This window comes from Typopeltis vanoorti, chromosome 5 (assembly GCF_054136105.1).
Source record: "Typopeltis vanoorti isolate ZY-2024b chromosome 5, IOZ_Tvanoo_1.0, whole genome shotgun sequence".
NCBI classification, from domain to species: domain Eukaryota; kingdom Metazoa; phylum Arthropoda; class Arachnida; order Uropygi; family Thelyphonidae; genus Typopeltis; species Typopeltis vanoorti.
In genome coordinates, this window is record NC_143553.1 from 33,584,914 (window position 1) to 33,609,922 (window position 25,009).

At 38.7% G+C, this 25,009-nt stretch overlaps 1 protein-coding gene across 4 annotated transcripts in view; it reads right to left on the reverse strand.

Annotated features, from left to right (window-relative positions):
* Positions 1-1,116: 1,116 nt before the first annotated feature.
* Positions 1,117-25,009, reverse strand: part of LOC150106301 (transmembrane protein 230) — a 150,796-nt gene continuing 126,903 nt past the window's right edge. For all 4 annotated transcript variants that reach the window (XR_016548298.1, XM_090392334.1, XM_090392333.1 and 1 more), the window contains exon 6: positions 1,117-3,045. The gene's annotated coding sequence lies outside the window, so the exon portion shown is untranslated. The remainder of the gene's footprint in view (positions 3,046-25,009) is intronic.

Consider the following 25,009-nt stretch of genomic DNA (forward strand, 5'->3'; position numbering starts at 1 on the left):
TTGGAAGGTCTCAAAGTATCCTTTTATAAAGAAAACAATTGAATTGCAGATCTCTTCAATGAAGAATTCTTCAAAGAAGCTAAACTATCAATCAATGAAAAAGAGCAGTTAATCAAACTTTCAACCGATTCTTCTTTAAAATCTGATTTTAAAAGAAAGCATCTTATTACCCTCTGGGTAGATGTCAGTGAGGAATACAAACAGCTCAGTGAGAAGGCACTCAAATACCTCTTGCCAATTACTAATACTGAACTAATGGAGAGAGTTTTTTCTTCTTACACCTTCATAAAAAATAAGTACCGCAACAAGCTTAATGCAAGTCTGGATTTAAGACTGTATCTTGCATCTTTTGAGCCTGATTTCAAGAAACTAAGTGCATCAAAGCAAGTTCAACGATCTCACCAACAATGTTTCAATCGGCTAGTGATCTGTATACCAATTATTACAGATTTTTCAGATAATACAAATAAATATTATTAATAATAATAAATCAAAAATTTGTTAAATACTTGATCATCATTATCAATATTTAACATGAATCTATACTTATTTCTGTGTTACGAATATTGTAAAGTTAATTACTAATACATGAAGAGCCAAAGGCTTAAAAAAAATTGTAAAATTAAATCTGTGGTTTATACTTTTAGTGTAGTAATTTTCCTTTCCCAACTTGTTACCTTATTTCCACTATTTTTCATTAAGATCGGCACTGAACACAAGTGTCAGTATTTAAAAACAAGGAGTACAATTTACAGAAATGGGTTTAAAGCGTACACAAGTGGAAAAAGGTTGGGAATCACTGTTCTAGTGCATAGATTTGATTTTCATTTTGAACAAAAAGTCTCCAAAATTTTTAACAATTTTCTTTGAAAAGTGAAGAAAATACCAATATGATAATAAACGTTTAAAATAAGTTATTTTCAGTGATATTAATTTTATGAAAAAGTTATCTATATGTATGAAAAATTTATGCCTACTCCAAGGAGGTGGAAATACTGCTTGTATTCATATGTTGTAGATTTTAATGATGTCACCCTATCAAAATCTTTAAATATTATCTTTATGACATTATTCAAAATGTTGCTTTGATAGAGAAAGATAAGCATTTCAGACATATTTACCTTTGAAACTTCCACTTTGCACATTTTATGATGCATTTAATTATACATTTCATCAATAACACATTAAGTAGAAGGACAAGGGGAAGTACAATATATTACACCATATGATACCTCACTTTCCTCTTTACATGTAATGAGACAAGTGACAAAGGGCACAATTTTATGTGCCTTCCATCATGAAAGGTCATAAACCTATTAGTACATTAATACTGTGAATGAGCTAAGGATATTTTTTTAAATTTTATTTTTATTAGTTTTATATAATCTTTTGTATTTATTAAGTTTATTTTTTTTACATAATCTGGAAATCCTGCTCCAAAATCAAATATAGAACTCTTCAAGCCACTTTAGGTCTTCAATAACTGGAGAAGCAGTTTCACAACAAATGATAAAATTCATTTTCTACTTAAAGACAATTACAAACAACCATGCCCAGAGGGATTCAAAGCCACGGTCTGTTGGTTGGAGAGCAGATATGCACCACTTGGCCAACTAAGCCAGAAATATATTTGAAATGTTGAGTAATTTAAATTTAATAAAAAAAAATAAAAAATAAATTATTTTTTGCAACAAATGAATGCAATATAAAACCTTAAATTTTTAATATGCAAACTATCAACTGTTAGTTAATAAAAAACCAAAACAAGTTAATAATTTTGTAAACAAAATCTTATGTCAGTTTAAAAATGGAAGAACCTGCAGATGTTTATTTTCAATATTATTTCTTTATTTTATGATTTTTTTAAATATCAGGATATAAATGTTTAATCAATTATAAAACATCAGCAATTACATCTATAGCAATAAATTAAAAAAAAAAAAAAAGGAGCCAGCAGTAGAATTAAAAATAAACACTATATACTATATCTTCAAAAATGAAAATATGATAAAAATGCACATATTTACAGATTTATAAAATTTTATCATGAGTTTCAATATCTAAGGTGAATACACTGTGTGTGTAGCAACAAAGGTATATTGTTGCTACATATTGTATACTTTTAGAAATATACTATTATAAAATAACCAATCGAGTTACTGTATGTTCAAAATTATGATTTTATATTTTTCATTTTTTTTAACAATTAAGGTGATCACAACAACAACAACAAAAAAATCAAGGTTTCTGACATTTCATAAATGTACATATTCTGACACAATTGCAACTAAACAAAATATAATATGATTAAATTATTAAATACATTAATGTAGGAATACTTATGAATAACTATTATGAATTAATACACATCTTTATTCCCAACTGCACAGTGATAAAGAGCCATAGTTCCTTTATAAACTATTATAAGTAACGGTAGTTTATTCCATTGAAGAATCAAGGCCATTAATAGTATTGATTTCATGGGTACTTATGGCATCCAGTTACCATTATAATGATAATTCAAATAACAAGTTTTCAATTTACTATTAGAACAAATAACCTGCTTCTAACCTTGTGACAAATTATGTGATCATAATACGTTGCAAGACTTCAACAACTTGCTTTCTATTTTTATATTAAAAAAAAAAAAAATTGTTCCTCAGCAAATCTTTGATACAAAATATTTCCTTAACTATTTAATTTAGAGAATATTAAATATTCATGCAGTCTCTTATCAACAAATAACAGTTTTTTTTCCTATTAATTGACAATTTAAGAAGTTAAACTGTATGGCTGGAGAAAGTGTATTAAGAATCAATTAACACATTCATGCTTGGGTGACCCACCAACAGGTTGTTTCTGATCTTTTTCCTGGTCAACTGATCTATCAGTCTGCATCTCTGATTTATTCCATCCATGAGAAAACTATTTCATCTTCAGATAATTTGTAGTTGACAATGCTAAGTTTTTTATTTTCATTTTATTGCAAATCTATAGAAAGTTTAGACATAGTTCCTATGGTATGACAGTAGAGTAGATGACAAGCTGGGGAAAAAAAAAAAAAAAAAAAAAAAAGTATTAACATTTTATTTAAAACTTAAATTTGAAAAAAAAAAAAAAAGTATCTGTTCAAAGAAATTATAAAATTTAACGTTGAAGGTTTGTCGAACTGAACATATATTTTCAGGATCAAGAACAGTTTGAACTTACTATTTTTATCTTGAACCACAGTATGTCTCCATTATTTTTTTAAACTTATTTCTTCATATTTCTTAATGCAATTGAATGCCTTAGCATAACCAGAACCACCATGTGGCTAACCAGTGGTGAAACAACGGAAACTGAAACTGAGATACTTTAAATAGTCAACTCGCTTACCTTAATAATTTCGCAATCTTTATGGGGGTTACATAGAACTAGCATATATATTATTTTATGTCTGTTTATAGTAGTTTTCCTAAGCCATGCACTACTGTATCAAGTAATTGCTCTACTAATGGTAGCTAAGTTTTCCCTTTTTGATTTCAATCATGGCAACAAGGCATGCATGTTAGTTAAGGGCTTTGGAACAGCTGTTGTGAGAGAGAGAGTGAGAGCAGAAAAGGAGAAATTGCCAAGTTGAAATCTGTAATCTCAGAAAATATTTCACAGTAAAATTTATCAAGCCATTATATATTAGTGAGTGATATATGCTTATATGGGAAGCTAGAAGCATACATTTCATAAAATGAGGCAAAATCCACAATAAAGCTTGTTTCCTTGACACTCCCTTTGGATATGTTCAATTCAACATACTCCTACTGTTAGAGTGATTATCTTCATGCCCAGAAACTGAAACGATTTTTTATTTTTATTTTTAATATCTAACTTGCTTTCTAGAAGATTTGCAAGCATAACAGACAAGTGATATATATATATATATATTTTTTTTTTATTATGATTTAAGGAATTTGAGAGCTAATACATACTAAATAAATGAGTAAAAAAAAAGGAAAGTGATTAGATAAATGCTGCAAGTAGAGACGTCATGAGGAATTTTGGCGCCTATAGCAGGAAGGAATATTGTGGCGTTGGCACCTATGGCCAGGAAAGAAAATTGTGGCATTCTAAAAAAAAAAAAAATCTTCAAAAATCTCAATTTTTGCACTTATGTAAAATAGCGCCTATGGTTGGGGCCACATTGGCCATAGCCTCACTATGCCTCTGGCTGCAAGCACCCATATATATAATCAAGTAAACCTATAGAACTTTTAGCTGAATGCTATGGTCACTTTCTTTTTTTTCGTACAGTATTTGAATCATCCATCAGAAGTGAATTGAACTGTAAGAGTCACAGAGTGAGAGAATTTTTTTTATGTGGTCCCACCCATATTTATTTATTGAAACCTATACTACATTCATACGATGGGTGGACTAATGCTTTTTTTTTTTCCTATTACACATCCACACAGTCATCCCTCGACTTATGTCCACTCGAAGATATGTCCATGGTCCTATAAGAGAATAAATAACATTTTCGACTATACTTTTGAACAAGATGCAAGCGAGCATAAAGTTAAAAGATTTTTATTTAGCAACAACGCATCATGTGCAGTGGCAACAGCACATTCAGCAGCAACCTCCCTCGGCAGTTGGCAAATGTCTTCAAACAGTTACTCTGTTGATTTTGTGTTTGAGAAATAGGTCAACACTAAATATTTTGTGCAACATAGCCCCTACATGGCCAATCAAAAAAACCTAGTGAAGAATCACAGAAAAAGAGGTGAGCAATTGATCTCGAGACGAAGTTGCAAGTTATAAAGCAAAATGAAGCTGGTAATCCCGTCAATGCGATCGCACATGGCTTCGGCTGATCTCATTCTACAGTGACAAGCACTTTGAAAAATAAGGATAAAATCATAGAGGCTATGAAAGGATTGCTTCCATTAAATTGACAATAGTGATGAAGCAACAACAAGGTCCTATCAGTGATATGGAAAAGCTACTTGCATCATGGATAGATGACCTGAACCAAAAGCAATATCCCCTTGGCTCTAGGACCATAACTGCTTAGACACTAAGTCTCTTCAACATGTTGAAGGAAAAAGCAGAGCTTGATTATGACTATGAATTCAACGCTTCTTCCAGTTTGTTTATGAGATTCAACCAGCATTTTGTGCTACATAATGTGAAAACGTATGGTGAACCTACAAGTGCTGATGAGAAGGATACCAAGGAGTTTGTGGAGAAATTGGATAAAATTATTACAGAGGAAAATTATTTGCCACAGCAAATATTTAATATGGATGAGACCTCCTTGTTTTGGAAAAAATGCCCGAGCAGATATTCATCCACAAAAAGCTAAAATCTATGTCTGGTTTCAAAGCTCTTAAAGACTATATTACGATTCTATTAGGAGGCAATGTGGCTGGATATAAACTGAAACCATTTGTGATATGGAACAGTGAGAATCCACAAGCCTTCAAAAACATTAGAAAGCATGCTCTTCCAGTTCTTTATTAAAGCAATAAGAAGTCATCGGTGACTCGAAAATTGTTTGAGGATGCCTTGATCAACGGTTATGCGAGTGAAATAGAAAGCTATTGTGTGAAAGAAAATGTAAAATTTAAAATTTTATTAATTCTAGATAATGCTCAAGATCATCCACCTTACATTGGTGATCTCCACCCCAAGATCAATGTCATGTTTCTCCCTCAAACACTACTTCATTGAGACAAACAATGAAGCAGGGAGTTCTTGAAGTGTTTAAGGCTTATTATCTACAGCGAATGCATCAATATTTATCACGCTATTAAAAATATTGATGTGACTTGGGACAAAGTGACCTCTCAATGAAGAAATAGTGGGCCCAGCAAACAATCTGAATCTCGAAGTGAATGATGACGACATAGTTCCACTCATAGAAAGTATCCCTGAAGAGTTAACCAATGAAGAATTACCAGATGAACTTGTTGCAGAAGAGGAAGAACAAGAAAAGGAAGAGGGAAAAGAGAAACAAGAAAAGGTAGTTAAACAATTCACGGTGAGGGGTCTTGCAGAAATGTTCTCAAAAATGGCTGAAGACATGGACCCAAATGTTGAATGCTACTTATTAGTAGAAAGGAAAACACGTGATGCATTTGTTTGCTATAAACAAATTTATGATGAAAAGAAGAAGAGGAATAAGCAAAGCATATTGGACATTTTCATAAAAAGAACAAAAGGTTACACCAGAAGAGACGCAGCCTGGTCCTTCACATAGAGAAGGTAATGAAGATGTGATTGTGGAGAAAGATTTGGGTGATTATTCTCCTGTTTTATAGTTTACATGCACAGTACAATTTTATAAAGTTTAAGAAATTAAAATGACAGTATACTTATCACGGTTAACTCCCTAACCCTTATAACTGTTGATTTAATGTATCAACTTACATCCTGTTAGATGGAATGGAACCCCTGATTAAGTCGAGGGATGCCTGTATATATATTTGTACCAAGCTTGAATATAGTTCTCTTTTGTATTTAATACAAATTTAAAAGTTTGATATATAAAATATTAGAAATTATCCACCCTGGATTAATCTGATAACATCCCTTCACTGACTTCAGCATCTCTATCATATCACTTCCTTTTCTGCTATCCACCAAACTCTGCAATCCTAATTCCTTCAACCTCTCTCTCCATAGCCAACATTCCAATCCTGATATTGTCGTAGTCACCTGCCTCTGGACCATCTCCAATGTTTCCACATCACAATGAAAACCAGGTGACCAAATGTGAGCACAAGTCCAAGTGCGGCATAACCAGCTCCTTTTAATTAGCCTACTTCTTATCATAGTGGTAGCATGATGTGCAGACTTTGTAACACTTGCAATATGCCCTCTAAACTTCAGTCTACTGACAGAATCTCAAATGTCATCCATTTCTTGCAGTACAGTTCCATCAATATAGTACACAGTCCTATATATATATATATATATATATGACAGAATGATCATTGACTCGGTTAACATACATAGTTTTATGAAAAAAATTGAATGACTAGAACCGAGATTTAATTAAAAAGGTTTTAATATAAACACACTACTAGTTTCGGCCTGTAACAGCCTTCTTCAGGTGACATTATAAAAGAAAAAACACTAAACATTGAGGGTTAAAAGACTATGAACAACATAGACAGTCTTTATACATAATTAGCATTAAAACGTTGTAGTTGTATTTGAAGCTGTTCTTTCATTTGTTGCATTGTTGGGAGAGTGCGTGCTTGCTGCATCACGTGAACGCCAGTACATGATTACAGCTGAATGACTATCCGGGAGGTTGTAGCTTAAGTTGTTATTTAGATGAACAGGATTGAAGATGATTTCTCTCGATTCCACAATTTTTTCTCTCTATTTCGTCACTGCAACGGAAGATGTTTGTAGATTTTTCCCAGCAGACTTTGTGACTTTGGTTATCATCATTAGGATTAGCCGAGAAGAGGATATGACTTGATAATGCACTTGCTCGCTGTCTCTTGTAAGTAATGTCTCTCATGTGTTCTTCCATACGCATTTCGACAGATTTGTCTGTCTGCCCGAAATAAGGAATATCGCAGTCACATAATATTTTATATACGCCAGGGTATTTGAGTTGATGATGACAAGGTTTTGGGTGGCTAATTAAGGAACGGATCTTTGGAAGTGGAGTGAACAAGGTTCTGATATTGTATTTTTTTAGAACTTTTGCTAATTTATGTGAAACAGTACTTATGTAAGGAATAGATATATTGCTTTTGAATCTATTTGTTTCTTCTGAGTGATGTCTGGGAGGATTAAGAAGGAATTTGTTAATGATTTTCTTGGAATATCCATTAACTTCGAAAGAAGTTTTCAGATGGTTTATTTCTGTAAGCAGTTCATTTGGATCATCAAGAAGAGAACGGGCTCTATGTCCCAAGGTGGAAATTATTCCAAGCTTATGAGGAGGGAAATGATGGGATTGACTGTGCAGATATCTGTTGGTATGTGGTTTTTCTATATATCGATATTTTTAGTTTACCAGCAGAAGAGCGAGTCAGTTTGACATCAAGAAAAGGCAAGGAATTATCCGTTTCAAGCTCAGCAGTAAACTTAATACTTTGATGTCGGCTATTGAGATGTTCGAGGAAAACCATAAGGGATTTATGTCCATGGCTCCAAACAATGAAGACATCATTCACATAACGTTTCCAAACTTTAGGTGTTAAAATAAAGGAAGAGATAGCCTTGGTTTCAAAATCTTCTAAGTAAATATTTGCAAGAACAGGAGATAAAGGATTACCCATAGCCAGTCCATGATTTTGTTTGTATATATTATCTTGAAATTTGAAGTAACCGGACCTGATGCAATGTGTAAGCAAGGCTAACATTTTTTTGGATAACTTGTCCTTGAGTAATGTTAGGACTTCATCTGTTGGGACATTAGCGAACAAAGAAGTTATGTCCAAGCTAGCCATGATGTCATTTTCATCAACTGTAATATATACAAACAAAATCATGGACTGGCTATGGGTAATCCTTTATCTCCTGTTCTTGCAAATATAGAAGATTTTGAAACCAAGGCTATCTCTTCCTTTATTTTAACACCTAAAGTTTGGAAACGTTATGTGGATGATGTCTTCATTGTTTGGAGCCATGGACATGAATCCCTTATGGTTTTCCTCGAACATCTCAATAGCCGATATCAAAGTATTAAGTTTACTGCTGAGCTTGAAACGGATAATTCCTTGCCTTTTCTTGATGTCAAACTGACTCGCTCTTCTGCTGGTAAATTAAAAATATCGATATATAGAAAAACCACACATACCAACAGATATCGGCACAGTCAATCCCATCATTTCCCTCCTCATAAGCTTGGAATAATTTCCACCTTGGGACATAGAGCCCGTTCTCTTCTTGATGATCCAAATGAACTGCTTACAGAAATAAACCATCTGAAAACTTCTTTCGAAGTTAATGGATATTCCAAGAAAATCATTAACAAATTCCTTCTTAATCCTCCCAGACATCACTCAGAAGAAACAAATAGATTCATAAGCAATATATCTATTCCTTACATAAGTACTGTTTCACATAAATTAGCAAAAGTTCTAAAAAAATACAATATCAGAACCTTGTTCACTCCACTTCCAAAGATCCATTCCTTAATTAGCCACCCAAAACCTTGTCATCATCAACTCAAATACCCTGGCATATATAAAATATTATGTCACTGCGATATTCCTTATTTCGGGCAGACAGACAAATCTGTCGAAATGCGTATGGAAGAACACATGAGAGACATTACTTACAAGAGACAGCGAGCAAGTGCATTATCAAGTCATATCCTCTTCTCGGCTAATCCTAATGATGATAACCAAAGTCATAAAGTCTGCTGGGAAAAATCTACAAACATCTTCCGTTGCAGTGACGAAATAGAGAGAAAAATTGTGGAATCGAGAGAAATCATCTTCAATCCTGTTCATCTAAATAACAACTTAAGCTACAACCTCCCGGATAGTCATTCAGCTGTAATCATGTACTGGCGTTCACATGATGCAGCAAGCACGCACTCTCCCAACAATGCAACAAATGAAAGAACAGCTTTAAATACAACTACAACGTTTTAATGCTAATTATGTATAAAGACTGTCTATGTTGTTCATAGTCTTTTAACCCTCAATGTTTAGTGTTTTTTCTTTTATAATGTCACCTGAAGAAGGCTGTTACAGGCCGAAACTAGTAGTGTGTTTATATTAAAACCTTTTTAATTAAATCTCGGTTCTAGTCATTCAATTTTTTTCATAAAACAATATATATATATATATATATATATATATGCACTCCAAAATGCAACACTTTAGACTTATTAAAGCTACATCCCCACTTTTAGCAATGCCTTTGACAAGGTGTGGAGAAAGAAACTCTTTTCGAAACTTTGTCATATTGGAATAGAAGGGAAATTTCTAAACTGGATTTATAACTTTCTAAGAAATAGAACAATTCAAGTTAAAATAAATAATACCTTTTCCAATAAAGTGAAAATAAGACAGGGATTCCCTCAAGGCAGCATTTTGAGCCTACTCCTTTTTTCCATCTACTTAAATGACTTGGACAAAAATTTAAATAGAGAAACAAAGATAGTTAGGTTTTCTGATGATTTGTCCTATTCTCAGCTCACAACAACTTAGAAACAGCAGAAGGTCACTTAATACCTTGGTTACTCTGGATCCATTACTAAGCTTCAATAAACATATGAACAATGTGGAAGTCAGAGCAAAAAGAAGCCTAAATATCATGAAAAGTATCTCAGGTAAGAGTGGGGAGCTGATGCTAAAATCTTAAAAGTCACATACAACTCTATTATCTGACCCATAATGGAATATGCTTCGCCCATCTGGATGCAAACATCATTTTGCATCAACGATAAGCTTGTCTAAACCAGTTTGGACAAGCTTAAAAAAACCCCAAAGAATTTATATTTTTCACAGATTCCTTAGCAGCCCTTCAAGCTATTACAAACTGCTACACTAGAATTAGATCTGAAATCGGCGCCTTCAGAATTTTCTGACGTCACCATTCCAGAATCTAACAATTTACATTAAATCAAAGTTAGATACTTATCCTTTAGCAGAAAAAATGTGTTTCTTGTTTGTAACTACACTCTGTATAATAATTTTGTGAATTTTGAAACTTATACCTGAGTGTCTAGAATAAATATAGGTCAGAAAAGAGGGCAGAATAAGAGAGAATTATTAACAAAATAATGCAAAGAAAGAATGCGAACTATTTCAACGATATAGGGCAAAGATCACCCTAAATGCAGTAAGGTCAGAAAAATACCTGAGGGCACTATATCTTAGAAAGCACGCTGACTCATACGTTCCCCGAACCAAAAGGTCCCGTATGTAAAGCAGTGTAGTCACCCGAACGGAGACCAATGGTGAAGCAGTGGAAAAATTTCAAATGTGAAAAGGTGGCACTCTTGAAGATGGTACATAACCCGTAACACGGAAGAAAATCCCCCCCAGTTTTTTCTTCTTCCTGAGTTTCGTGTACTTCAAGAAGTCTTCGCGGCTCAGCTCTTATATTTGAGAGGTGACTTTCGACAGAGTTCAGTATGTCACCGTAACAGAATTGGCAAGATGAAATCGCAGGCCATAGTAGAAGTCCATACTACGTAAAATCTAGGCAGAGGACTAGTGTCCAGCCCAACGAGCACGTGTAAACCACGTGGTATTGGTATAGAGAAATCCAGATTCGAAAACAAAGGACGGCAAGAACCAAAGACAAAAGAATTAGATAAGTACTCTGACTTATTCTAGCCTTTTGAGATTGACTTATATTTAAGAGAGTGGAGTTTAAGATTGTATTACAGGAAAGAGTGAAAAGTTTAGATCTGAATATAAATGATTATGTTTTCTTGAGACGAACTTTTGGAACTTTCAACCTGATAAAGATTCGGTATTGATTGTTCTAAGAGAATTCAAAAAGCGTGTTAATGTGTCTTAGAGAGAAAAATTAAATGTAAATTTAAATGTAACGTATAGTGATGTTGAAAGTTTATTTTTCACTTGGTTAGAGTATAATAAATTTAGTTTAATCCTTTATCCAAGTGTGAGCAAACAAAGTTTGCACCTGAAAGTATCTTCAGGACTGGGGTAAGGTGGTACAACACCAGGCAACTCGTTGCAAAGGTGGAGCAAGCTAACAACACTCCTGTCTCAGTAGCTCCTATAATGCAAAACACATCTCCTTGCGGATATGTCTAATGTTATGCATTAAGGGAAGGGCCACTACCCAGACTAGTTTCGACCTTTATTGAGGTCTCTTCAGTGGGAGCCAGGCCCAAGCTGAGATACCAGGCAGAAGCATTTGCAGGTCATCTCTACCTATAGGAGTTGTCAAATGGTGTGCCACCGTTTTTTAATAAATTACTCTGGATTTAGAGAAAGATGTTGAAAGTTTATTTTTCACTTGGTTAGAGTATAATAAATTTAGTTTAATCCTTTATCCAAGTGTGAGCAAACAAAGTTTGTACCTGAAAGTATCTTCAGGAGATACTGAGACAGGAGTGTTGGTAGCTTCCTCCACCTTTGCAATGAGTTGTCCTGGTGTTGTACCACCTTACCCCAGTCCTGAAGATACTTTCAGGCGCAAACTTTGTTTGCTCACACTTGGATAAAGGATTAAACTAAATTTATTATACTCTAACCAAGTGAAAAATAAACTTTCAACATCCTTCTCTAAATCCAGAGTAATTTATTAAAAAAGGGTGGCACAGCATTTGACAACTCCTATAGGTAGAGATGACCTGCGAATGCTTCTGCCTGGTATCTCAGCTTGGGCCTGGCTCCCACTGAAGAGACCTTCATATTTGCCAAGACGTGGAAGTGAGCTCCAGTTCGAAGAAGAAAGAACCTGTGCCTACCAGTCCAAAGGAGGATCCAGTTCTTGCGGCCAGAAGAGAGAGCTCCATGCTCACTTTCTACAGAAGTACCTCGGCGTTGGTAAGACCTTTTTTTCTTATTATTGGCTCTTTTATCCATTCCTTCTGGTATCTCTTCGCATGTTGTGAGGGACACCGGGTGTTCCCCGACTTCGCCCTCCTTTACCTCCCCCTTCTACAGCCAGCAGTTAGGTCTTCCCCCAACAATGCCGTTATTTTTACCCAGAACTAGAACGCTTGGCATCGAAGTCAAGCGGCTCCCAGATGAGCGGACGTTAGTGAAAGCTCTGATTGATACAGTAGGGGCAGAAAACATATACGGTTTCACACCATACTCAAAAGAAAGATTCCAAATTGTAGTCAAAAATGACCAAACAAGAAGCAAATTATTAGAGGGTTTCCCCTGTGCCGGACAAACGATCAAACCTTATTTAATAGGGAGTTTACGGAAAACGTTAAGAATAACTAGATTTCCCTTGGAATACCTGGAGAATGAAGACGTCAAGAATTTTTTTAGCCAATGGGGCGATATTATTAGTATCAAAGCATTTGAACATCCAGATTACAAAGGCTGGAAAACAGGCGACGTTGAAATACAAATGGATATGAAAAAGGAAGTTCCCAACTTCATTTTAGTGGGCCAAACAAGGGTCATGGTTAACTACTCGGGTGTTAAAAGATTGTGTTTCCGATGTAACTCTGAGGGTCACCTAGGGGCAGAATGCCCAAAACTACAGTGCAGAAATTGCAAATCAACAGAGCACAAAATAGTAAACTGCACAGAAGCATGTCTTAAATGTGGGGACTTGACCCATAAAGTGGACACGTGCTCGCACAGAACACTCTCAGAAGCAGCTGGAGGGACCATAATACCGATCAGGGCTATACCCCTTGGTAAACCTGAGGTATCATCAGGGAGCGATTTTCAGAGCTCCAGCAACAGACCGAAAAAGAAACACTAGCAGAAAACACAACCTCCATGAAACCCATAACGGGTAAGACACCCAGGGCAACCCGCCACATCAAGGAAATAACAGTTCGAAACCCACAGCAAAGAGGAAGAAGTTGTAACAACCAGCGCCCCAATAAAGCGCACAAGAGAGGCAGAAACAGAAGAGGCAAAAAGGGCTAAACAAAGCATCCTACTCTCGTCAGAAGATGAAATGGACAACATCCAAGCTACAAGCCAACGCGAAGGCACCCAGCCCCTTGAGGAGGCGGTAACAAAGACAGGAAACCTATCCCCAGTAGCGGACCAACCTGCAGAACCCCATTCACATATCTGCAGCACGAACATTTATAGCGTCACAGAAATGGAATTTCAAAACGACCTCGTTATGGATATTCCAAACAGCTCCGATAGTGAATCACAGGTGGAACATGTAGAGCAACACACAGACAACACCCCCCTTCCTCCAAATACCAACATGGATTTTAAAATTGCCACTTTAAACACCAACGGTTTACGCAACCCCTTCGCACAAAGCACTGTCTGGAAGCTAATGTTAAGGCACAAAATTAATATCCTCCTGATTTAAGAAACCCATTTTTATAAGCATTGGGACATGGAGAACTTCTCGAGAAGCTACCCAGTCACCAGCTACTGGTGCTTTGGGGATGCTCACTCGCGAGGGGTGGGGATACTAATTCGCCCCCCAATCGCGGGGGGTTCTTCAACGTCCAGAAGGACGCCATGGGATGTCTAATAACGATGGACTGGAAGTACGGTGGCCGTACCATCCGGCTTGTTGCAGTATACGCCCCGAACAACCCATACCACAGAAGCGGTTTCTTCTCTGCCCTTGAAAACTACCTCTTGGGAGCAGAATACCTAATAGTAGCCGGGGATTGGAATTGTGTGGAAGACACACGTTTGGACAAAGTAGGCGGGAACGCAAACTCCACAACCGCCGCTCTAAAAAGATGCTGTGCAAATTTTGATCTCGTCGATGTCTGGAGGAGGAATAACCCATCGAAGGTAGAAACAACGTGGTGCAGCAGCCAGATATCGATGAGACTAGAGTGTACGTGTCCCAAAACTTGGAACAGTATGTTCAAAGGACACGTCACACCACAGCACACAACATGTCAACAGACCACAAATTGGTCATTTTAAAAATTACACTCCCAGAGGTCCTTGGAGGCTTCCTCCTACTTTTCACAGTCTTTTTAGCGACCAGCTACAGAAACTCTGTGATGAATGGACAAACATCAACTGGGACTGGGAAAACTGGCTGCACTTTAAGTGGCAGGCTAAGGAACTTTTTAAAAAATGTGGGTGCGAAAGGGTCTACCAACAACGTAAACGGCTGAGGGATCTCTACAGGGAACTCGGCTGGTACCGGTCAAGCGAATGGAGCAGAGTTCCCTGCGGACATCTTATCAGACAGGTAGAAATAGAGCTGCAGCAAGAGCGGCAGAATAGAGTCGATGACCTCGACTTTCGCACGAGACTATCTCAGAAATTTGGAAACACCTTCCGCCTCATTCTACAACCAACAACGGGTGGCGGCTAATGACGAGAAAACGATTTACCAGATCAAAGAGAAGGGCCAGATTCTACACTCAACCCACGAAATACTCCGTCACTTTCATCAGCAGTATATTGGCATCTTCTCTGACCAGCAGGGCACAGATGACTTCAGTGAGTGGGACGCAACGCGTTTTCCCGATCATCTTAGTGCCCTGCATGACAGGCTGATAACTGCAGCCGAAATAAAGGCTACGTGCAAAACGATGAAAACAAATTAGACCCCAGGGCCAGACGGACTGGGGATAGAATTCCATAGATCTATCTGGGAATTTGCAGTGGCAGCATTAATAAACATCTTTAACGAATTCCTCACTTCGGGAAACATCCCCGAGGAATTCGTTAAGAGCTATACCATATTTATCCCCAAAAAAGACCAAGATCGGACCTTGTCAAATAACTGGCATCCCATCTCCTTAACTAACCTAGACTATAAACTTTTCGCAAAAATTATCTGTACACGCATTAAGGGCGGAATAGAAAACATAATAACAAGTTCACAGGTCTATGGAATCCCAGGTAGATCTATGGAATTTAATCTCTTCCTGCTAAGAGACCTAATCAGGCTGGCCAAGGGAAAAAAATACCCCCTGGCACTTCTCTCCACCGACCTGGAAAAAGCGTTCGACAGCGTCAGCCACACGTACTTACAGGACACCCTAAAAAAAGTAGGCATAGGCCCGAGACTTCGGCATACAATTAAACATATGTACGCGGAGGCCTCGACACAACTGTCTATTAATGGGTTTCTGACAGAACCAATCCGTATAAAGAGAGGGGTTAGGCAAGGCTGCCCACTAAGCCCCCTTCTCTTTTCCCTAGCATTAGAACCCCTCATCAAAAGAATAGAGAACACCCCTGCAATTAATGGTATTCCACTGCCCCAAGTCTCCAAACAGTGCAAAATAGTAGCATATGCAGATGATGTAGTGGCCACACTCAGAGACTCTGAGTCTATCTGCATCTATCTTGACATACTGCAAAACTTCAGCATAGTCAGTGGTCTCCGAGTTAATGCACAAAAAACCAAAATCAAAAATTTTGGAAATTTCCATAACACCGGACTTCCCTATGGTTTAGCGCTGCATACACAGCCGCTAACAATACTAGGAGTTCCCTTTTCTGAGTCGCTAGCTTTACCAGTTAAAAAATTACAGGAAATAAGTACGGAAAACATAAGTCTATTCAAACCGACCTTTTTCTCCTTTTATGGCAGAGCCACAGTGATAAAAACAATCATTACCCCAATGCTGATGCACACAGTCAATATCACAGGCATCACACTGCTACAAGAAAACCAATTATCCAAAAAACTCATAGATTTCTTCTGGAACGAAAAAAAACATGAGGTTAAAAAACAATACCTGCAACTAAAACATGAAGAAGGGGGGTACGCTCTGCCTGATCTCAAAAGCTTGCTTTATGCAAATACATTCAAAACCGTATGGAAGGCCTTAAACTCAAACCATATTTCAGGCCTCCTAATTAGATATTTTATAGGACTTTTCCTCCCCCTATTTGGAACCATGGACTATGCTGGACCCCGTGCAAGGGTTGTGCCCAAGTGGTACCGCACACTAGTAAAATCACTCACAGTACTTAGAGACAAAGGAACAGAAATCCTCACACACAAATTCAATGCAGTATACTGGGATTTCTTCCAACTCTCCAGGCGTGATACACCAAACCTCGGGACAAACAATGAAATTCTCTTTAAAAACATCAAGAATAGCTGGGGACAGCCTTTTCATCGGGATCTGGCCTGGCGAATAGCTTATGGGCGGCTCCCAGTGAAACAGGTTAAATCTAGGTACGTACCCAGTCCGTGCGATCCCTTTTGTGATGTCTGCCGGGGCGTGGAAACGGTGGAGCATTTCTTTTATTTTTGCCCACCAGCCCAACGCGTCTGGCAAAGACTGAGTGCAGCACTGGGAATCCCGATGCTATCACTAGAAGAGGTCATACACCTGCAATTCCCGCCACCAGTCAACAAGACCCAAAAATTCGCCATTTTTTTAATTAACGTCTTAAAGTATCACATCTGGAAGGTACGGAAAAAATCCCAGGTACGGGACGCAAATTTAATGTACGCAGGAATAAGGAAAGGTTTCTTTTTTTATCTTCCTAAATTTCTTGCGCAAGAGAGACATCTACTAGGCGACTTTAAATTTGTGAACAAATACTGCAAACCACCGAAAATATGCTTTCTTATACAGGGACGCATCAAGCCCTGTATATTTCTTTAGTATCTCCAAAACTCCACCTAACTCTCCCTAGGAAAAGTAACAACCACTCTGTTCTTCCTCGCCACAAAGCTTTCGCTGGCACGGTTTCCTTTACTCCAAATAAGGGGGGTAGATCTGAGAACCCGGGCTGCGAAGGCTTACTGCGAGGCGGTGCTGCTTCTTGTGAGCGGCATCTCCCGGGCCAGTCTTCTACCCCATTCTAAGTTCCAGTGGTACCAGGTCTGTAAGTTCCTTATTTTGTTCCCTTTCAATTCAACTGACCGGACCTTAAGTCCTTTAATTTTTATGTAATTTAAAAAAAAAAAAAGTTCTAACTGAAAATACTGTTTTCAAAACAGGTCAATGGATCACCTTCATAGATAACTGACGAAATTATTAAGGATAAATTTATAAGTGAACTTTAGTCAAAATTTTTATGGTTAAATTTTCTTTTTTTTTTTAACAGATAAATTGAGAATATGTGTCACAGACCAATTAGCCATATAAGGCTAAACAGGTTGACTGAGGCCTCTTTTACCTCCTACTATCCTACTCTATCTTTCATTATTCTCCTCTCTTACTGTTTGCTGACCCTCAGCATGCTTTATTCTCCAAAGGCCTATGATGAGAGACATGAACTCCCATTCGACCTCAATATTGACATCGGCAGAATGCAGCGGATTCCAGTGACAGTTCCCAAGGACTTCCCGAGAAAGCTCCGGCCAAAGGCAGACGTCTACCTCTCAAGAAGATCCAGTTTCAATGGCCTGAAAAGAGAGTTCCATGCTCAGATTCCATAGTAGTACCCCAGCTTTGGTAAGACCTTTTTTCTTTTTATTGCCTGTTTTATCCGTCTATTCTGGTATCGCTTTGTTTGCGGTGAGGAACACCCAACGTTCCTCGATTTTGCCCTCCCTTACATCCCATTTCTACAGCCAGTTGTCAGGAATTTCTATAACCATGTCGAATTTTTTGCCTAGAACTAGGATGCTCGGTATCGAGCTCACGAAGCCCGTAGATCAGCGGGCGTTAGCGAGAGCTCTAATAGAGACAGTAGGGGCTGAAAATATATACGGTTTTATACCTTACGGGAACAATAGATAACGAATAGTGGTCAAAAACGAACAAACAAAAAAGAAATTATTAGAGGGTTTCATTTGTTGTGGACAAACAATCAAACTGTTTCTAGTAGGGAGGCTACGCAAAACGCTAAAAATAACCAGGTTTCCACTAGAATACCTAGAGAACGAACCTGAAGTCAAGAAATTCTTTAGTCAATGGGGGAAATTCACGAGATTAAAGCAATTGAGCACGCAGACTATAAAGGATGGAAAACAGGAGACGTCGAAATCCAGACTGAAATGAAAAAAGAAGTCCCCAACTTCGTTTTTTTTGGGGGGAACGAGGGTAACGATCAACTACCTGGGTGTGAAAAGAAGGTGCTTTAGATGTAACTCGGAGGAACACCTTGGGGCAGATTGCCCTCGAATACAACGCAGAAATTGCAAAGCATCAAAACATAAAATAGAAAGCTGTACAGAACCTTGTCTGAAGTGTGGGGATCTGACCCACAAAGTGGACACATGTCCAAACAGGACACTCTCAGAAGCAATTGGAGGGACCATAACACCGATTAGGGCTACACCCATCGGGAAGCCTGAGACAGTATCAAGGAGCGATTTTCCGGAGCTCTGCCAACAGGCTGAAAAGGGAGCATCAACGGAAAACACAACCTCCACAAAAACCTAAAAGCCGCCACACGCAGGACAACATCACCAGCATCAAGGTGGCAAAACCATGAAACGCGCAGGAAAGAGGAACACCCCAACAAAGCGCACAAGAGAAACAGAATCAAAAGAAAAGAAAAAAGCGAAACAAAGCAGCCTGATGTCATCGGAGGACGAGACAGAGTATACCCACACTACAGGTCGACGTCAGACAATAGGCACAAAGCCCCTCGACAATGACGTAACAATGCTAGAGAGCCTACCCCCAGTAAGGGATCAACCGACAGAACCAGAAGTCCACAAAATGGACTCTGAAGACGAAGGGGAGAGGGCCTCCCCAAACAGGCTCGTCATTGACTCGAGCGCTGAATGTGCAACCAGCACCGACGAGGAACCAGAACTGGCCTGCATAGAACAACCAACAGATAACGCCCCCCCCCATACTAACACCAACATGGAAGTTAAAATCGCAACCTTAAACACTAACGGACTACGCAACCCCTTTGCGCAAAGCGCTGTCTGGAGGCTAATGTTAACACACAAAATCAATATCCTCCTGATACAAGAAACCCATTTCTATAAGCACTGGGACGTGGAGAACTTCTCAAGAAGCTATCCGGTCACCAGCTACTGTGCTTCGGGGACGCTCACACGCGAGGGGTGGGGATACTAATTCGCCCCCTAATTGTGGGGGGGTTCTTCAATGTCCAAAAAGATGCCACAGGATGCCTAGTAACGGTGGACTGGAAGTACGGTGGCCATACCATCCGACTTGCTGCAGTTTACGCTCCGAACAATCCATACCACAGAATTGGTCTCTTCTCTGCCCTTGAAAACTATCTCCTGGGAGCAGAACACCTAATAGTTGCAGGAGACTGGAACTGTGTGGAAGACACGTCTAGACAAAATTGGCAGGAATGCAAACACCGGAACTGGTGGCATTGACGCTTTAAAACGATGCTGTATAAATTTTGATCTCGTCGATATCTGGAGGCGGAATAACCCCTCCAAAGTAGAAACTACATGGTGCCGTGGCCAGATAGCAACAAGACTAGACAGGGTGTACGTGTCCCAAAACTTGGAACAATATGTTCAGAGGATACATCACACCTCAGTGCACAACATGACAACCGACCACAAAATGGTCATACTCAAAATCATGCTCCCATAGGTTATGGAAACAGCCAGAGGTTCTTGGAGGCTTCCTCCCACCTTTCCCAGTCTTTTTAGCGACCAACTACAGAACCTCTGTGACAGATGGACAAACACCAACTTGGACTGTGAAAACTGGCTGAGCTTCAAGTGGCAGGCTAGGGAACTGTTCCAAAAATGCGGGCGCGAAAGGGCCTACCAACAACGCAAACGGCTGATGGATCTCTACAGGGAACTTGGCTGGTACCGGACAAACGAACAGAGCGGAGTTCCCTGCGGACATCTTATCAGGCAAGTAGAAATAGAGCTGCAGCAAGAGCGGTAGAGTAGAGTACCTCGATTTTCGAACGAGATTCTATCTCAGAAATTTGGAAACACCTTCCGCCTCATTCTACAACCAACAACGGGTGGCGGCTAATGACGAGAAAACGATTTACCAGATCAAAGAGAAGGGCCAGATTCTACACTCAACCCACGAAATACTCCGTCACTTTCATCAGCAGTATATTGGCATCTTCTCTGACCAGCAGGGCACAGATGACTTCAGTGAGTGGGACGCAACGCGTTTTCCCGATCATCTTAGTGCCCTGCATGACAGGCTGATAACTGCAGCCGAAATAAAGGCTACGTGCAAAACGATGAAAACAAATTAGACCCCAGGGCCAGACGGACTGGGGATAGAATTCCATAGATCTATCTGGGAATTTGCAGTGGCAGCATTAATAAACATCTTTAACGAATTCCTCACTTCGGGAAACATCCCCGAGGAATTCGTTAAGAGCTATACCATATTTATCCCCGAGAAAGACCGAGTTCGGACTTTGCCGAATAACTGGCGTCCAATCTCCTTAACCAATTTAGACTATAAGATCTTTGCAAAAATTATCTGCACATGCCTTAAGGGCGGTATTGAAAATATAATAACAAGCTCATAGGTCTACGTGATTCCCGGTAGATCTATGGAACTCAATCTCTTCTTGTTAAGAGACTTGATCAGCTGGCTAAGGAAAAAAAATACCCCCTGGCACTTCTCTCCACCGACCTGGAAAAAGCGTTTGACAGCGTCAACCACAGGTACTTGCAGAACATCCTCCAAAAAACAGGTGTGGGCCCGAGACTTCGGCTTGCAATTAAAAACATGTACGCGGAAGCCACGACCCAACTATCTATTAATGGGTTTCTGACAGAACCAATCCACATAAAGAGAGGGGTTAGGCAAGGCTGCCTGCTAATCCCCCTCCTCTTCTCCCTAGTATTAGAACCCCTAATCAAAATAATTGATAACACCCCCGCAATTAATGGTATTCCACTGCTCCAAGTCTCCAGACAATGCAAAATAGTAGCATATGCGGACGATGTAGTGTCCACACTCAGAGATTCTGAGTCCATCTATATCTATCTGCACATGCTGCAAAAGTTCAGCATAGTGAGTGGTCTTCGTGTTAACGCACAAAAAACTAAAATCAAAAGTTTTGGAAATTTCCATAGCACTGGACTTCCCTACGGTTTAACGCTACAGACACAGCCCCTAACAATACTAGGCGTGCCTTTTTCAGACACCCTAGCACTACCAATCCAAAAATTGCAGGGACAGGATAAGGCTGTTCAAACCAACCTTTTTCTCCTTTTATGGCAGAGCGACAGTAATAAGAACAATCGTCACCCTAATGCTGATGCACACTGTCAACATCATAGGCATCACACTGTCACAAGAAAATAAATTATCAAAAGAACTGATTGATTTCTTCTGGAATGGGAGAAAACACGAAGTAAAGAAAGAATACCTACAACTCAAACAGGAAGAAGGGGGTTACGCTCTGCCTGATCACAAAAGCTTGCTACAAACAAACATGTTCAAAACCGTACGGAAGGCCTTAAACTCCAACCACATTTCTGGCCTGCTAATTAGATACTTTATAGGACTTTTCCTCCCCCTCTTTGGGATCACGGACTATGCTGGACCCTGCTCAAGGGGGGTGCCCAAGTGGTATTTGGGCACCCCCCTTTCAAAACCGTATGGAAGGCCTTAAACTCCAACTACATTTCTGGCCTGCTAATTAGATACTTTATAGGACTTTTCCTCCCCCTCTTTGGGATCACGGACTATGCTGGACCCCGCTCAAGGGGGGTGCCCAAGTGGTACCGTACATTAGTTAAATCGATCACAACACTCAGAGACAGAGGAATAGCAATACTCACACACAAACCCAAAGGAGTATACTGGGATTTCTTCCAACTTTCCAGGCGTGATACACCCAATCTCAGGACAAATAATGAAATTCTCTTCAGAAATATCAAAAACAGCTGGGGACAGCCTTTTCATAGAGATCTAGCCTGGAGAATAGCCTACGGGCGGCTCCCGATATGTACCTAGCCTGTGCGACCCCTTCTGCGATGTCTGCTGGGACGTGGAAACGGTGGACCATTTCTTTTATTTTTGCCCACCAGCCCAAAGCATCTGGCGGAGACTCAGCACAGCATTGGGAATCCCCATGCTGACAGTAGAAGAGGTCGTACGGCTACAATTCCCCCAACCAGTCCAAAAAACCCAAAAGTTCGCTATCTTCCTAATCAACGTGTTAAAATATCACATTTGGAAGGTACGGAAAAAATACCAGGTACGAGACGCAAATTTAATATATGCAAGAATAAGGAAAGGTTTCTTTTTCTACCTACCCAAATTTCTTGCACAAGAAAGGCACTTACTAGGAGATTTTAAATTTGTGAATCAATACTGCAAACCACTGACAATATGCTTTCTTATACAGGGACGCATCAAGCCCTGTATATCTCTTTAGAACCCCCCCCCGTACGAAAAAGAATAACCACTCTGTCTTCCCTAGCCACAAAGCTTTCACTGGCACGGTTTCTTTTACTCCAAATAAGGGGGGTAGAGCTGAGAACCCGGGCTGCGAAGGCTTACAGCGAGGCGGTGCCGTTCCACGCGAGCTGCATCTCCCGGGCCAGTCTCTACCCCATTCTAAGTCCCAATGGTACCAGGACTATAAGTCCCTATTCATTTCAACTCACCGGACCTTAAGTCCTGTTATTTTATTATTTAGATTTTTTTAAATTTAAATAATACAATTTATATTTTAAATGTGTTCAAAAAAAAAAAAAAAAAAAAATCCCCCTTTTTTTTTTTTTTTTTTTTTCTCTCTGGACCTTAAGTTCGACCTCTATGATCAATTCATATATTTAGCCCAGACCATAAGTCCTCAGTTTCTCAATAACAGCAGTAAAATTTAATTACCCAGAATACAAATAAGGATATTATATTTAGTAACACAAAAAGATCCTCTAAGTGAATTATTAATTTGGATAAAATCATATGCGAACCTAGACAAAAGTCTATGTTTAACCATTTTTTTTTCTGAACAGATAAATGGAGATTAGGTGTTACAGACCAATTAGCCTAATACAGTTAAACAGGTTGACTGAGGCCTCTTTTACCTCCTACAATCCTACTCTATCTAACATCATACTCCTCTCTTACTGTCTGCTGACCCTCAGCACGCTTTATTCTCCAAAGGCCAATGATGAGAGACATGAACTCCCATTCTACCTCAATAAAGGTCGAAACTAGTCTGGGTAGTGGCTCTTCCCTTAATGCATAACATTAGACATATCCGCAAGGAGATGTGTTTTGCATTATAGGAGATACTGAGACAGGAGTGTTGGTATCTTGCTCCACCTTTGCAACAAGTTGCCCTGGTGTTGTATCACCTTACCTCAGTCCTGAAGATACTTTCAGGCGCAAACTTTGTTTGCTCACACTTGGATAAAGGATTAAACTAAATTTATTATACTCTAACCAAGTGAAAAATAAACTTCCAACATCTTTCTCTAAATCCAGAGTAATTTATTAAAAAAGGGTGGCACACCATTTGACAACTCCTATAGGTAGAGATGACTTGCGAATGCTTCTGCCTGGTATCTCAGCTTGGGCCTGGCTCCCACTGAAGAGACCTCAATAAAGGTCGAAACTAGTCTGGGTAGTGGCCCTTCCCTTAATGCATAACATTAGACATATCCGCAAGGAGATGTGTTTTGCATTATAGGAGATACTGAGACAGGAGTGTTGTTAGCTTGCTCCACCTTTGCAACGAGTTGCCATGGTGTTGTACCACCTTACCCCAGTCCTGAAGATACTTTCAGGCACAAACTTTGTTTGCTCACACTTAGATAAAGGATTAAACTATTTTAAACTAAATTTATTATAGTAACGCATACTGAGTTAATGAGGTATTGAGTTTTACTGATAATCTGAATTTAATGTATAAAGTAAATTGTAAACTTTAAGAGTAACATGTTCTGAGTCATCGAGATATTGAAATTTTGCTTATATTCTGAACTTAGTGCTAATAATGAATTGTAATCGTAAGTGTATTATGTACTGAGATATTGAGACATAGAATTGCTGATATTTTAAGGTAGAATATTGAAATTGATTAATGACTGAGAGAGTGAATGAGAGGTAATGCATTTTCTTTAGAATTTGATAATCAATTTAATTTGTGTAGTATCATCAATTGGATTTAATAAATGTTTGATTCTTTAAATTTATGTGTATCTGATCATGTTGACTGACTCTGACCCTTCATAAAAATCGAACCTGAGTGAGTGTGAGTGTGCGGGAATACCCCAAGTGAAAGTAAGGGCACGACTGCAAACAAGAATAAGATTATGCCAGAGATTCCAAATTTCTAGGAATTTAATTATATTGCTAGTAACACCTGTGATACTATAGTTAACCTAAAGCTAGAGTCTATCCCTAACTTTAATGCTCAAGCTGGTGCAGCAAAAAATAAATTTGTTTGAGTAATAAGGATAATATAGGATTCAGGGAACGGATAATCTTCTGGTGGCCCTAAAGATTGAGTTAAGTGAGAAAATCATAGAAGAAACACAACATAAGGCTTAGTTTGTTATTACTAATGTGGAACGC